The sequence below is a fragment of the Stegostoma tigrinum genome, unplaced genomic scaffold (genome assembly GCF_030684315.1).
Source record: "Stegostoma tigrinum isolate sSteTig4 unplaced genomic scaffold, sSteTig4.hap1 scaffold_94, whole genome shotgun sequence".
In the NCBI taxonomy this organism is placed as follows: domain Eukaryota; kingdom Metazoa; phylum Chordata; class Chondrichthyes; order Orectolobiformes; family Stegostomatidae; genus Stegostoma; species Stegostoma tigrinum.
The window spans coordinates 263,628-277,398 of record NW_026728819.1 but is presented as its reverse complement, the minus strand read 5'-3'; the positions used below and the strand labels follow the sequence as shown (position 1 = coordinate 277,398).

At 42.4% G+C, this 13,771-nt stretch overlaps 1 long non-coding RNA gene across 4 annotated transcripts; it reads left to right on the top strand.

The window, feature by feature from the left end:
- The first annotated feature begins 1,346 nt into the window (after positions 1-1,346).
- On the top strand, positions 1,347-13,414 carry LOC132209443 (uncharacterized). Of its 4 annotated transcripts, none has more exons than XR_009445532.1 (4): positions 1,347-1,452; positions 1,588-1,982; positions 2,408-2,549; positions 6,458-13,414. It is a non-coding gene; the product is annotated as an uncharacterized LOC132209443 (long non-coding RNA). The 4 variants fall into 4 exon arrangements; XR_009445533.1 differs by having other exon boundaries at positions 1,384-1,452; positions 1,588-1,631; XR_009445530.1 differs by having other exon boundaries at positions 1,588-2,549.
- The last annotated feature ends 357 nt before the right edge of the window (positions 13,415-13,771 follow it).

Genomic DNA, 13,771 nt, shown 5'->3' with positions numbered 1-13,771 from the left:
TCTGCTCATGTCCCTTCCTTGCTCTTCTTAACTCTCTCTTTAAATCCTTACTAGCTCATCTGTAACTCTCCATCGCCTCATCTGAATCATCTTGTCTCATCGTCACATATGCCTCCCTCTTCTGCTTAACAAGAGATACAATTTCTTTTGTAAACCACAGTTCCCTTACCTTATCGCTCCCTCCCTGCCTGACAGGGACATACTTATTAAGGACAGCAATATCTGTTCCATAAACCAGCTCCACATTTTGATTGTCCCCATCCCTTGCATTTTGCTAACCCATTCTATGCCTCCTAAATCTTGCCTAATCACATTATAATTGCCCTTCCCCCATCTATAACTCTTGCCCTGTGGCATATTCCTAACCCTTTCCATTGCTACAGTAAACATAACCAAATTATGGTCACTCTGTCCAAAGTGCTCACCTACCACTAAATCAAACACCTGGCCTGGTTCATTACCAAGTACCAGATCCAGTGTGGCCTCCCCTCTCGTCGGCCCTTCGACATACCGAGTCAGGAAACCCTCCTGCACACATTGGACAAAAACTGATGCATCCGACATACTAGAGTTATAGCATTTCCATTCAATGTTAGGGAAGTTAATAGCTGCCATAATGACCACCCTGTTCTTTTCACTCCTGCCCAGAATCATTTTGCCAATCCACTCTTCCACATCCCTGGAACTTTGCAGGGGCCTATAAAAAACTCCCAGCAGTGCGACCTCTCCTCTCCTGTTTCTGCTCTCAGCCCATACCACCTCATCAAAAGTTCTTTCAGCCACCGTTGTACTGTCCTTGGCTAACAAAGCCACACCTCACCCTCTTTTACCATCTTCCCTGACCTTAATGAAAGATCTAAACCCTGGAACTTGCAACATCCATTCCTGACCCTGCTCTATCCAAGTCTCTGAAACAGCCAAAACATCGAGGAAAATGACAGAGTAAAAGTTTCCATAAAATACAAGCTGTTTTGCCGTACATTAGGAGAATCAGGAGTGGCCCTTTTTTTCCCCATCTCGGGATGAACCCTCACCATCACTCACAGAGCTAATGAACAGCAGGAAAAATCTTCACCACTGACGACCTGCACTCACCTATCACCTACCTTCCCCAGCCCCCACTCTGTTTATGTTTCAGTTCCCGTCCCCTCCCCCATTTCTGAAGAAGGGTCCTGAACCATCAACTTTCCTGCTCCTCTGATGGTGCCTGGCTCGCTGTGTTCCTCCAGCTCCACACTGTGTCATCTGTGACTCCAACACCTGCAGCTATTGCTGTCTCTCTGTGAGCGATGTCAGCTTTGGTTCAATCGGAGCACGGGGCGGGGCCAATGGAAGCGGCCTACCCTCCAGCCAATCAGAGCGAGTGAGATGTTTGTCTGTGTGAAAATCATGTGATCGCCTCTGTCCGCGGGCGCAATATCTCTGCGAATGAGGGTTAGCTGCTTTCGGAAGGTACAGTACACGGGATAAAAAGGAAAGCTGCAAAAAAACGGGAGGGAAATACTTTCGGTATTGACTGAGAGGCTTTATTAGCCGTTGATGCATGTCAGAAAACAAATTTTAACATGCCGGTCCCGTGTTTTGCAGCAAACGGAAAAACTGCCACGGACCTGAGGCTGCGATAGGCAGAGGTAATTGCCACCATCTTTATTAGGGGCAGTGATCTTCGGGACTCATGCCGGATCGCCATATTTATAGGTGGCAACCTGCAGTGGAACGCAAGCGCAGCCTTTCTTGCTTGGGAGGGGAGATTAAGACAAGAGAAATGTTTGTTTTTGTTTTTGTTTTTGTTTTTCTGGACTTCTTTCCCAGACTGTGAGACACGGCGTGTATTTCCTGGGAAGGACCTTTGACGCTGGCGGAGTACTGGCTTCCGGCAGTATAAATTGCTGCAAGTTATCCGTTAGATATTTAATGGAGGAGAAATGCCGAAAACGTGTTCAGAACTGCATGTTCAAAAACAAAGTTGCTGGAAAAGCTCAGTAGGTTTGGTAGCATCTGTGAAAGGAAAAAAAATAACGTTTCGGATCCGCTAATCCTTGCTTAGAACTTCATGTTACCTGTTGCACTCTCACTGTAGGAAGTCCTGCTTTAAATATTATGATCTATTAAAGCATATCCGTTTGCCCAGTATTCATATGATTGGGATCAAATCACTGAAAGTGCTCTGAGTCCCCTTGTGCTCCCTCGTCAAATTTATTAATGTCTGACTTCCTCAGTCTGTAATAATGGGTGTATTTTACCTCTGCATCTTTCTGTGTGGGGGAGCAGGGTGCTTTTAAGAGGAGGATTTATACATAACTAACAGAAACCAAGAGAAATGTTTGCCTTTTCCAGACAATCTTGTGTTTTCTGGATTTCTGTCCAGGCCTGACCGTTATTTGTCTCTTGTGGATTTGCTTTACAGGATATTTATTGAGAATAATTTGCAAACCAGGATCCCAATGCAAGTTCTCCATTAAGCGGAGTGATCAGGATCTGAGTATCATTGACACTTAACAGTGAAAGGAAAGAGGTTTAACCATTCTATGCATGGGAGAATACTCCTGGTAAGTTTGTAACTTGAAAGCAGGATATTCAAATTTTTGGTTTGATCACCTCTGGGATAAGTGTTCAGTTCTATACCCTGCAGCTGAGAAAGGAGATATTGGCCTGAGAGGGGTAGATTTGTCCAAACAACACCTCGTCTCTTTGAAAGAACTGTCATATTTAGTCCCAATCGCCCACTTCATGATTTTAGTCTATACATTTTTCATTCTTGAATACCTGCAAACTTCCTTTTAAAATTCCTGATGGGCACAAATTCCAGCACCCCTCCAGGTGGAATCTTCCATTTCCTGACAACTCCATTGATCCTGAAACTGCTGAAGTCTGTGTTGATTCCTGAGGTTTATAAATTACTGCATTTAACGTGAAGATGCTGTTCCCTGAGCTTCCATTGAGCTGCATTGAAACAGTATGGGAGGCTGAGATCAGAGTGGGTGTGAGCATACAATGAAAATGAAAAGGCTGCACTGTGAGTGCTGCTTGGCTAAATGAGAGTGCTTTGGAGTTGGGTGAAACAGAAAGTGAAACTGAAAGATTGAGTGTGATGCTCAGTCTCAGTTTGGGCAGTTCAGAAAGTCTCTCAGTCCTAATGGAAACAGCCAATTGATATTTGATACTGTAAAGAATTTTCTTACAGTTTTTAAAGTATATATTAGCTTAAATAAAGTTAGGGGCTTTAGGTTTATAATAGTAATGTTTGAAATGAAGGGGGAGGACCTAGCTTAATTAAATTCTTTTTAAGGCAGAAACTGGCTTAATCTGGAGAGAAGTCAAAACAGAAGACATCACACCTGTGATGTGCTCCTCTTGCACAATAGAACATAGGCTCTTGATGTTGTGTCGACCTGTGAAACCACACTGAAGCCCATTTAACCCACACTATTCCATTATCATCCATATGTTTATCCAAAGACCACTTAAATGCCCTTAAACTTGGCGAGTCTACTACTGTTGCAGGCAGGGCATTGCACGCCCTTATTACCCTGAGTAAAGAACCTACCTCTGACATCTGTCCGATATCTATGACCCGTCAATCTAAAGCTATATCCCCTCGTGCTAGCCAGCTCCATCTGAGGAAAAAGGACCTCAGTGTCCACCCTATCTAATCCTCATATCATCTTGTATGTCTCTATTAGGTCACCTCTGAACCTTCTTCTCTCTGACGAAAACAGCCTAAAGTCCCTCAACCTTTCCTCATAAGACCTTCCCTCGATACCAGGCAACATTCTGGTAAATCTCCTGTGCACCCATTCCAATGCTTGCACATCCTTCGTGCAATGCGGTGACCAGAACTCCGAGTGCGGCCGCACCAGAGTTTCGTACCGCTGCAATATGACCTCATGGTTCTGAAACGCAATCCCTCTATCAGTAAAAACGAACACATTGTACACCTTCTTAACAACCCTATCAACTTGTGGAAACTTTCAGGGATCTATGTACATGGACACCGAGATCTCTTTGCTCATCCACACTATCAAGAATCTTACCATTAGCCCAGTACTCTGTATTCCTGTTACTCCTTCCAATGTGAATCACCTCACAGTTTTCCGCATTAAACTCTGGGACATTACCAGTGTCCCTATTGGCTATTTGTGCAGGAAGTGTGTCCATCTGCAGCTACTGGTTAACTGCTTTTCAGAGCTTGAGCTGTGGGTGCAGTCAGTATGGAGCATCCATGGTAACTGAGAAGGTTGTGGTCGCATTCTCAACAGACTGGTCACGCAGCAGGTGAAGATTACACAGACAGCAAGGGAATGGGTGACTATCAGACAAGTAAAAGGCTCAGAAAGGAAGTGCTGGAGTCATCTCCCTCAAATAGATATACTGTTTTGGGTACTGTTCAGTTGGGGGGTCGGGGGTGGGGGAGAGAGGTGGGGGATGTTGGGGTGGCCACTCGGGAAGCAGCATCAGTCGGGTTCATGGCACTCGGAGTAACTCCGCTGCATAGAAGGGGAGGGAAACGATAAATATGACTGTAGAGACAGGGGATTCAATAGTAAGGGATAGAGAGAGACATGAATCCAGGATGGTATGTTGCCTCCCTGGTGCCAGGATTAGCGATGACACGGAGCAGCTTCAGGACATTCTGGAGTGGGAGGGTGAACATCCGATTGTACCAGTGACATAGGAAAACCAAGGGAGGAGGACCTGAAAGCTGAAGATAGGAAGTTAAGAGATACACTAAAATACGAGATCTCAAATGTAGTATTGTCAAGCTTACACCCAGTGCCACATTGTTGTCGGGAGAAGTTTGTGTTGTGTTCAGTTGTACAAGTGACCTTTATTCAGAGCTCTGTTACCGCATGTGTGGGAGAGGCCAGAGTCCACTCCAAACCTGGCTTTCACATGAGGCCTAATTCCCCTCTTAAATACAGCTCAGATTGGAAGAGTGGACAGTGACACTCAAACTTTCCCTGGCTGATTGTGATATTTTTATTCCATTCGCTAGGTGTTATTTACATGCAATATTGTTGTCATTGTTAGCCACACACCCCAAATCAATATACCCAATCCAGTAAGCAAACCATTTTCCTAGGATGGTGACGGCGAGTACGAGGGGGCATAGCTTTAAATTGAGGGGTGAAAGATATAGGACAGATGCCAGAGGTAGTTTCTTTACTCAGAGAGTAGTAAGGGAATGGAACGCTTTGCCTGCAACGGTAGTAGATTTGCCAACTTTAGGTACATTTAGGGTGTCATTGGACAAGCATATGGACGTACATGGAATAGTGTAGGTTAGACGGGCTTGAGATCGGTATGACAGGTCGGCACAACATCAAGGGCCGAAGGGCCTGTACTGTGCTGTAATGTTCTATGTCGTATGTTCAAACAATCGTGGACAACACTATGTTCAGTCCTAAACCCTTCTATAATCTCCTGAGGTTAGCTCGAAAACTACTTCGTCTGTCTTTGGGACCTTACAATGCTTTTGACAGTTATATTCCTCCTCAGACATTTGCCAGCTGCACCACATTTTTTTGCCAAAAACCAAAATGGTATCTTATCACTAAGAACTTTTCCAAATTCTCTACTAACTGTAGTGTGGATTGTTAGGAATTGTGATTAAGTCTTTTAAACTCAACTCTGATATAAAGTGACTACAATTTGTAATACAGTTGACAAATTGTGGAAAAATCCCTCTCTTACTTCAGCTTAAAAGATCAAACAGTGTTTCTGACTTGCTGCTGCAGTTTACAATCCCAACGATTTGCATTCTGTAAATGATTTTTAAACTGAAGTTTCATTTTCTACTCTAAGCGCTTTCCATTATTACTTTCTTGTTTTAATAAAAAGCATCTATTCCAGTTCCACTGAGTGTGAAATTCAGTCACTTTAGAGCTTTACCAAGCCATGAAACAAAATTTGTTCAGATTTCACAAATAACTAAGGCACTAACCATATCTTCATTTCGGATTTTGTAATCTATCTTTGTCACTCTTCCCTTGATCTTTGGATGTAAGAATTTATTCAAATTATCCGTATCTACATTTCAATTGTTTTATCTCTCTGCAGCCCTGACTTCTCTCTTTATAATCTTCCTTTGCCCCTTCCTATGTTGTTGGTCTTTTCGAGGTTGTGTTTACACCATTTATTGCTTTTCCTTCCATAATGATACAGTGAGCTGCTTTTATTGCTGACAAACATTTGCTCTAGGAATTCAGCTAACCCTTTCACGTTAATTGGTTGTTTGCATTTCTGGTTACAATTACCTAAACAGTTCAGAATGCTGTAGGATCAGACTTTTGCTTCTACTTTTTATTAAGTAACAAACTTGTGATTGTGGCTGAACCAGGCCTTTAAAAACTGCCTCTTGTTAAAATGCTTATGTGTTTTGAACTGTCTGTTTACAGAAACCCAAGTAAATTCCCTAATGTTCCTTCTCAACAGGACTCTTTTATACCCCCCACAGGACCTTTTGTGATCTAATCCCGTAACAGTGTGAGCTGCTACAATGCACGTGCTAGTAAAAGCATAAGAGGACAGATGAGATGAGTGCATGGCTGGAGCTATAACTTAAAAGGTTTGGATTCCTGAGGCATTGAGACTGTTTGTTTGTTTCTGGGGAAGGTGGGACATGCACAAGCTTGAACAATTGTCCTGGGCAGAGCTGGGACAGATATTCTTGTTGATGCTTTTGCTAGTTCCACTGGTGAGGATTTAAACTCGTATGACAGGGGAATGGGAACCCAAGTATAGCTTTAGCAGTAAAAGACTCAAATCAGCAAATGGGATTTGAAATTAGTTCATGATGTTGTCGGTGGCTGAAAGATTAAAAGAAAGAAGGATTAATCAAGATCAAATCTCTTTTCATACATCAGTCCTGTGATCCCAGGAATTGGCCTGGTGAACCTTCTTTCCGATCATTCAGTAGCCAGGCCATCCTTCCTCTGGAAAGGAGAACAAAGGTGCACACGACTCCAGGTGTGGTCTCACCAAGGCCCTTATAGAAAGATATCCCTCTTCCTGTACTCGAATCCTCTCACAATGAAGGCCGAAATATCATTTGCATTCTTCACTACTTGCTGCTGCCTGTTTCCGAAAAGAGAATAGGAGAGAAACACGGAACTAAATGGGGTCAGACACTCGGGTAACATTGTGTTCAACAATGTCCCCATTGTATCGGTGCTGGCCACCAAGCACCTATTGAAGCTAGGCCCGTTTTCTGGCACTCGGTGTGTAACGTGTATTTTGGTGCAGTGGATGATCATCTCAACACTTCTTCAAGATTGCAATGGTTCCTGCATCTATCACCATTTCAGATGCTGCCAGATCTGCTGAGTATCTCTATCATTTTCTGTTTTTATTTCAGATTTCAGGTATTTTTCTGCATCTTAGTCCTTCAGAAGGATCAGAGGGTATGGAGAGAAAACAGGAATTGGATTCATTTTCAGATGAATAAAATGCCTGCCCTTCATGTCTGTCCAAACTCTATCTCTTTTTGTAGTTTTGGGCAAACGCTGACTGTTTCCCTTCCCTGAAGGACATTTAATGAACCAGTTCAGTTTTACTGATAATCCAGCAGTGCCCCTCAGTGTTGCATCCACAATTGATCAGATTAATTTCTGAGTTTGACAATCTTTGTGTGTGTTCTTCTGGTTTCTCTCTCTCTCTCTACTTTTTTTTTCTTCAGTTTGAAATTGTGATTGCATTCAGAGAAATCAAACAAAACCACATCCAGATCTGACACTCAATCTGTTTGTCGTAACCTAATTATCTCAGGATTTTGAACATTAAAGGAAGAAGCACTGTTCACACCAGGGAGAAATGCGTATTGTCTGTGTGTCGAAGATTCTGTGAAGATTCATCTGAAATGCCCAAACACCAGCACGGTCACACTGGGGAGAGACTGTGGAAATGTGGGGATTGTGGGAAGGGATTTATTTACCCATCCCAGCTGGAAATGCACCAACGCAGTCACACTGGGGAGAAACTGTTCATTTGCTCTGATTGTGGGCTGGGATTCACTCAGTCAAGCAACCTGCTGAAACACCAACGAGTTCACAGTGGGGAGAGACTGTTCACATGTTCCGAGTATGGGAAGGGATTTGCTCACTCAACCAACCTGCTGAGACACCAGCGAGTTCACTCTGGGGACAGACCATTCACTTGTTCTATGTGTGGAAAGGGATTCACTCAATCATCCCAACTGTTAACACACCAGCAAGTTCACCACAACCACATTTGAAGGATTTTGCCCTTAAATCAAGGAATGAACTTTGATCTTTGGGCTGTTTGTACTGGTGTCATTAGTCCCTGCTCAAAACTTGATCTTCTCTTGGGAAATAAGGTAGGGCAGGTGACTGAGGGGTCAGCAGGGGGGACAATATTTTGGGGCCTATGATTATATCTCTATTAGTTTTAAAATAATTATGGAAAAGGATAGACTTTGGTCGAAGAGTCAAAGTTTTAAATGAGGCCAATTTTGACACTACTATGCTTCTTAAAAGCACAGTAAGACCGCCTATGTGTGGGAATGCACGAGATGGGTGAGATACAAAAAAGTATTTTACATCAGTATTTACTGTGATAAAGGATACAAAAGCTAAAGAACTTCGAGAAATGAATGTGTATCTTGAAAAGCTCCATGTTGTAGAGGAGGTGGTGCTGGATGCCATACAGAGCATAAAGGTGGATAAATCCCCAGGACCTCTTCAGGTGTATTCTCGAACTTTGCGGGAAGCTAAGCTTGCGATTGGGCCCCTTGCTCAGATATTTGCACCATTGACAGTCATAGGTGAGCTGTTACACTGGAGGTTGGCTAATCTGGTGCCATTGTTTAAGAAAGGTGGTAACATAAAACCAGGGAACAATAAACTTTTAGTGAGCCTGACGTCAGTTGTGGGTAAGTTGTTGGAGGGAATTCTGAGGGATAGGATTTACATATATTTGGAAAGCGTGGACTGAATGGGGAATAGTTGACATGGCTTTGTCCATAGGAAATTATGCCTTACTAACTTGATTGAGTTTTTTTGAAGAAGTTAGAAACAAGATTGATGGCAGACCGGTGGATGTTTTCGATATTCCTCATGGTCGACTGATTAACAAGGTTAGATCACATGGAATCCAGGGAGAGCTGGCCATTTGGAAAGGCCTTTGACCTGCAGTATGCTGCAAGGATTGGTACTTAGTAACTATAACTCCTACATTCACATCCAAATCATCTTTATAAATGACACACCACTGGTCACAGGCCTCCAGTCGACAAAGCAACCCTCCACCAGCACTCCGTCTTCTACCTTCAAGTCAGATCTGTTTCCAAATGACTGGTTCTCTCTGTATTCCATGTGATCTGACCTTGCTAATCAGTCTACTATGAGGAACCTTGTCAAACGCCTTAGTGACATCCATATAGAACACATCCACCTCTTTGCGCTACTCAATCCTCTTTGTTCCTGCATCAAAAAAAATCAAGTCAGTGAGACATGATTTCCCACACACACAGCCATGTTGATTATCCCTAATCAGTCCTTCCCTTTCCAAATATTTCAAGTACTATCCCTCAGGATTCCTAGAACGACTTTCCCACCACTAATATCAGGCTCACTGGCCTATAGTTCCCTGGCTTTTCCTTACCACCTTTCTTAAATAGTGGCACCACATTAGCCAACTTCTGGTCCCTCACCTGTGACTATCGATGATACAAATATCTCAGCAAGGGGCCCAGCAATCACTTGCCTAGCTTCCCTCCGAGTTCTCGGATACACCTGATCAGGTCCCAGGAACTTATCCACTTTTATACGTTTTAAGCATCACTACCTCTGTAATATGGATAATTTTCAAGATGTTGCTATTTATTTCCCCACAGTCCATATCTTCCATATCCTTTTCTGTAGTAAATACTGATGCATAATACTTGTTTTATTATATTCCCCATTTCTTGCAATTCCACACATAGGAGGCATTGCTGCTTTTTAAGGGGCCCTGTCTCTCCATCGTTATCCTTTTTGTTCTTAATCTATTTGTAGAATCCCACTGGATTTTCCTTAATACTATTTGCCTAAGTTACCTCATGTTCCCTTTTTGCCCTACTAATTTCCCTCTTAAGTATACTATTGTCATTATACTCTTGTAAGCATTCACTCGATCTCTGCTGTCTATACCTGACATGTCCTTCCTCGTTTTTCTTGACCAAAACCTTGATTTCTCTCGTCATCCAGAATTCCCTATACCTACCAGCATTGTCCTTCACCCGAACAGGAGTATACTGTCCCTGAACTCTCGTTATCTCTTTTTTTTTTGAAGGCTTCCCACTTTCTAACTTTCTGTTTTACCTGCGAACATCTGCCCCAATCAACTTTTGAAAGCTCTTGTGTAATACCATTAAAATTGGCCTTCCTCCAATATAGAGCTTTAACTTTCAGATCCGGTCTACTCTTTTCCATCACTATTTTAAAACTAATAGAATTATGGTCACTGGCCCCAAAGTCCTCCCCTGCTGATACCCTAGTCACCTGTCCTGCTTTATTTGCCAACAGCAGGTCAAGTTTTGCACCTTCTGTAGTCGGTACATCACATACTGAATCAGAACATTTTCCTCTACACTCTCAGCAAACTCCGCTCCATCCAAGCCTTTTAGACCATGGAATTCCCAGTCTGTTTGGAAAGTTAAAATCCCTTCCATCACCACCCTGTTATTCTTCCAGATAACTTCTTTCAAAATTATTTGTCAGATTCCTGCTGACTAATGGGGGTGGCTATAGTATAATCCCAATAAGGTGATCATCCCTTTCTTATTTCTCAGTTCCACCCAAATAACTTCCCTGGATGTATTCTCAGATATATCCTGCCTAAGTAACGCCGTAATGTTATCCTTGCTCAAAAATGCCACTTTTCCCTCCTCTCTTGCTTTGCTTCCCCCTCCCCCTTCGACTTTCTATCCTTTCTATCGGAACTATATCTTAGAACATTAAGCTGGCAGCCCTGTCCACCTCTGAGCCTTGCCTCTGTAATTGCAATGATAACCCAGTTTCATGTTTCCAATCTTGCCCTGAGTTCCTCTGCCTTAGCTGTTAGGCCTCTGGCATTGAAATAAATGGCGTTTAATTTATTAGTCCTTTCGCATTAATCTCAATAACAAATACGTAACTGTAGAGTAGGTTTTGAAAATGATAACGTTTTATTGCTGTAGATCAACACATTCACACTGGGTAAAGACAATCCACCCGCAGTGTGTGAAAAGGGATTCCCTAGTTCATTAGGACGGGTTTTCATAGAATTCGGAGTATTCCTACAGTATGGAAACAGGCCCTTCGGCCCAAGAATTCCACACAAAACCTCAGAGCATCCCACCCAGACACATCTCCCCGTAGCCCACCTAATGTACGCATCACTGAACACTCTGGGCAATTTAGCTTGGCGAATCCACTAACCAGCACGTGGGAGGAAACCAGAGCACCTAGAGGAAACCCACGCAGCCACAGGGAGAATATGCCAACAACCACACACTCGGTTGCCCAAGGGTGGAATCAAATCCAGGTCCCTGGCACTGTGAGGCAGCAGTGCTAACCGCTGAGCCACTGTGGTTAAACACCAATGAGTTCCCAAGAATCTGTAGGAATTTTTGTTGCTCGTATTATCTGTATTCAAGTCATGTTATCTGGGCTTGTTTCTCATGATGTTTGAAAACACCACATGTCTGGTTACCTTGTTGGGAGAAAAAATGATATAAATTTTATTAAAACTACTGTGCATTGGATCTTTATCTCAAAAGCAGACTAATTTATTTTGAAAGGGGAGATGGAGAGCCTATCTCCTCTATCCTCACCTCCAACAAGTGCGAGGAACCTGTGGTTTTTATTTTTCACTCAATGACAGTCAGTACATTTCATATGAGCAACTGGGAACCGAGTCATCCCAAAATGCTTGAAACTTAGTGTACTAATGGTACACTATTACAATAATAACCATTACAATTCTTTTCTGAACCTTTTGAAGTTTTACAACATCCGTCCTTCAGCAGGAAGAGTAGAATTACACACAGCGGTTACACCTAAACTGGAATGGGAACTGCATCCTTGTGGGAGCTGGGGATGGGTTTCCAGTACTGTTGGGGGTCATGTAAAAAGTTTAGCAGTGGGCTGAAATCCAGAGAATGTTCAAAAATAATAATGGCCAAAAAGAGAAGAAACAAGAGAGTCTGGAAGGCATTGTCATTGGGCAATTAAGATATAAGCGAGTTTGCCACGGGTGAATGGTATTTAATGCTTGGAGTCAGATGAATAAGGCAGATGATTTGAGGATACAAATTAGTGGGGTCATAAAGCCATTGCTGTCACTTGGACATGGTTAGCAGCTCAGTATTCCAGGATACAGGGCCTTCATGCAAGGCAGTGGAGGTGGTAAAGGAGGAGGAAATATTGTTATTTTGCTTCAGGAATCTATATAGCAATAAGGACAGGTGACATTTTTGAAAACCCCTTTAAATAAATAAGGAGACAGATTTTGAGAAAGTGTAGAAGTAGCAGGATTATGGTAGCAGAGACTTTCAACTTCCTCAACATTAATGGAGTCGTCATAATGTGAAGGATTTATCAGAATTTTTAAAATACATCCAGGAGAGCATTTTTTCAGCCACTAAGTAGAAGTCCCAACAAGGAAGGGGAAGGTCCTGGACTTGACTTTAGGTTACAAAGTTGAGCAAGTGGTTGAAGTTTCAGTGGGATAGCATTTTGCAGGTAGTTATTATAACTATTCGATTCAGGATTTGTGTGAAAAAGGACAAGGATGGGTCTAAAGTCCTAAACTGATGCTGAAGTTATGAAGAAAGTAAATGGAATTTTGGCCTTAACTGCGAGGTGTTAGTGTTTTGAGGATCAGGACATCTTGTAACAACTGTCTTGGATGTTGGTGAAGCCATATTGGTTTAGCTACTCGTATTTAAGAAAGGATATGCTGGCGTTGAATGCGGTGCAAAAGAGATTCGCTAAGCTGATTCATGGGATGTAAGGGTCATCAAGAATAGCTGGAGGAAGGGAATTTGCAAAGGGAAAATACTAAATAAACAGGTGGTGCCCAGTGTTGGGCTCATACTCACAACTCTGCACTTAAACAGCGTATGTTCCAACAACTGAGTTAACTTGGCCTTCCACAGTCCATGTTCAAATCCTGCTTTATAAGGTGACAAATGGGTTTTTCACTGACGCCGCTGCAGTCCAAGGAAGTAAAAGGTAACTGCTTTAGAAAATCCCAAGGTTCCAATGTATTCTTCTCATTCACATTGCAATCCATTTTCAGTACTTGCTCCAGGATTTAACATTCAAAATTAATTTCGTGATGTTGTTGCCCTCATCTTTAAGTGCCCTGTATAACTCCAGTCACTCGGTCGAATGGTGAAAAAGTCTGTTTCAATAAACCAATTTTTTTCAGCTACAGTCTAAGAAATGTTCCTTTATTTGCTGAATCTCACACAACATTTTCTTTCTTCTGTGTGTCAACAACTTTTGCCAATTCTCATGTTACGGACTACATTTTCAGAATCTTTTTAACCAGAGGTTTCTGGTGCAGTTGTAAGACTTCATATTAAATGGTACAAAAAACCAAACGGGCTTAAAAGATGAGAAAGGAAATACATTTTTGTATTTTTGCGTGAAGACGGTTCAGTTACTGTGTGCTTGTTTCATATAAAATGGATGATTGAAGTGTTCACAGTGCACTATTTAAATAGCAGATACCAAGACCTTGTGAGCAAGCATTTAAGACATTTGACACATTGAGGGAATTAATT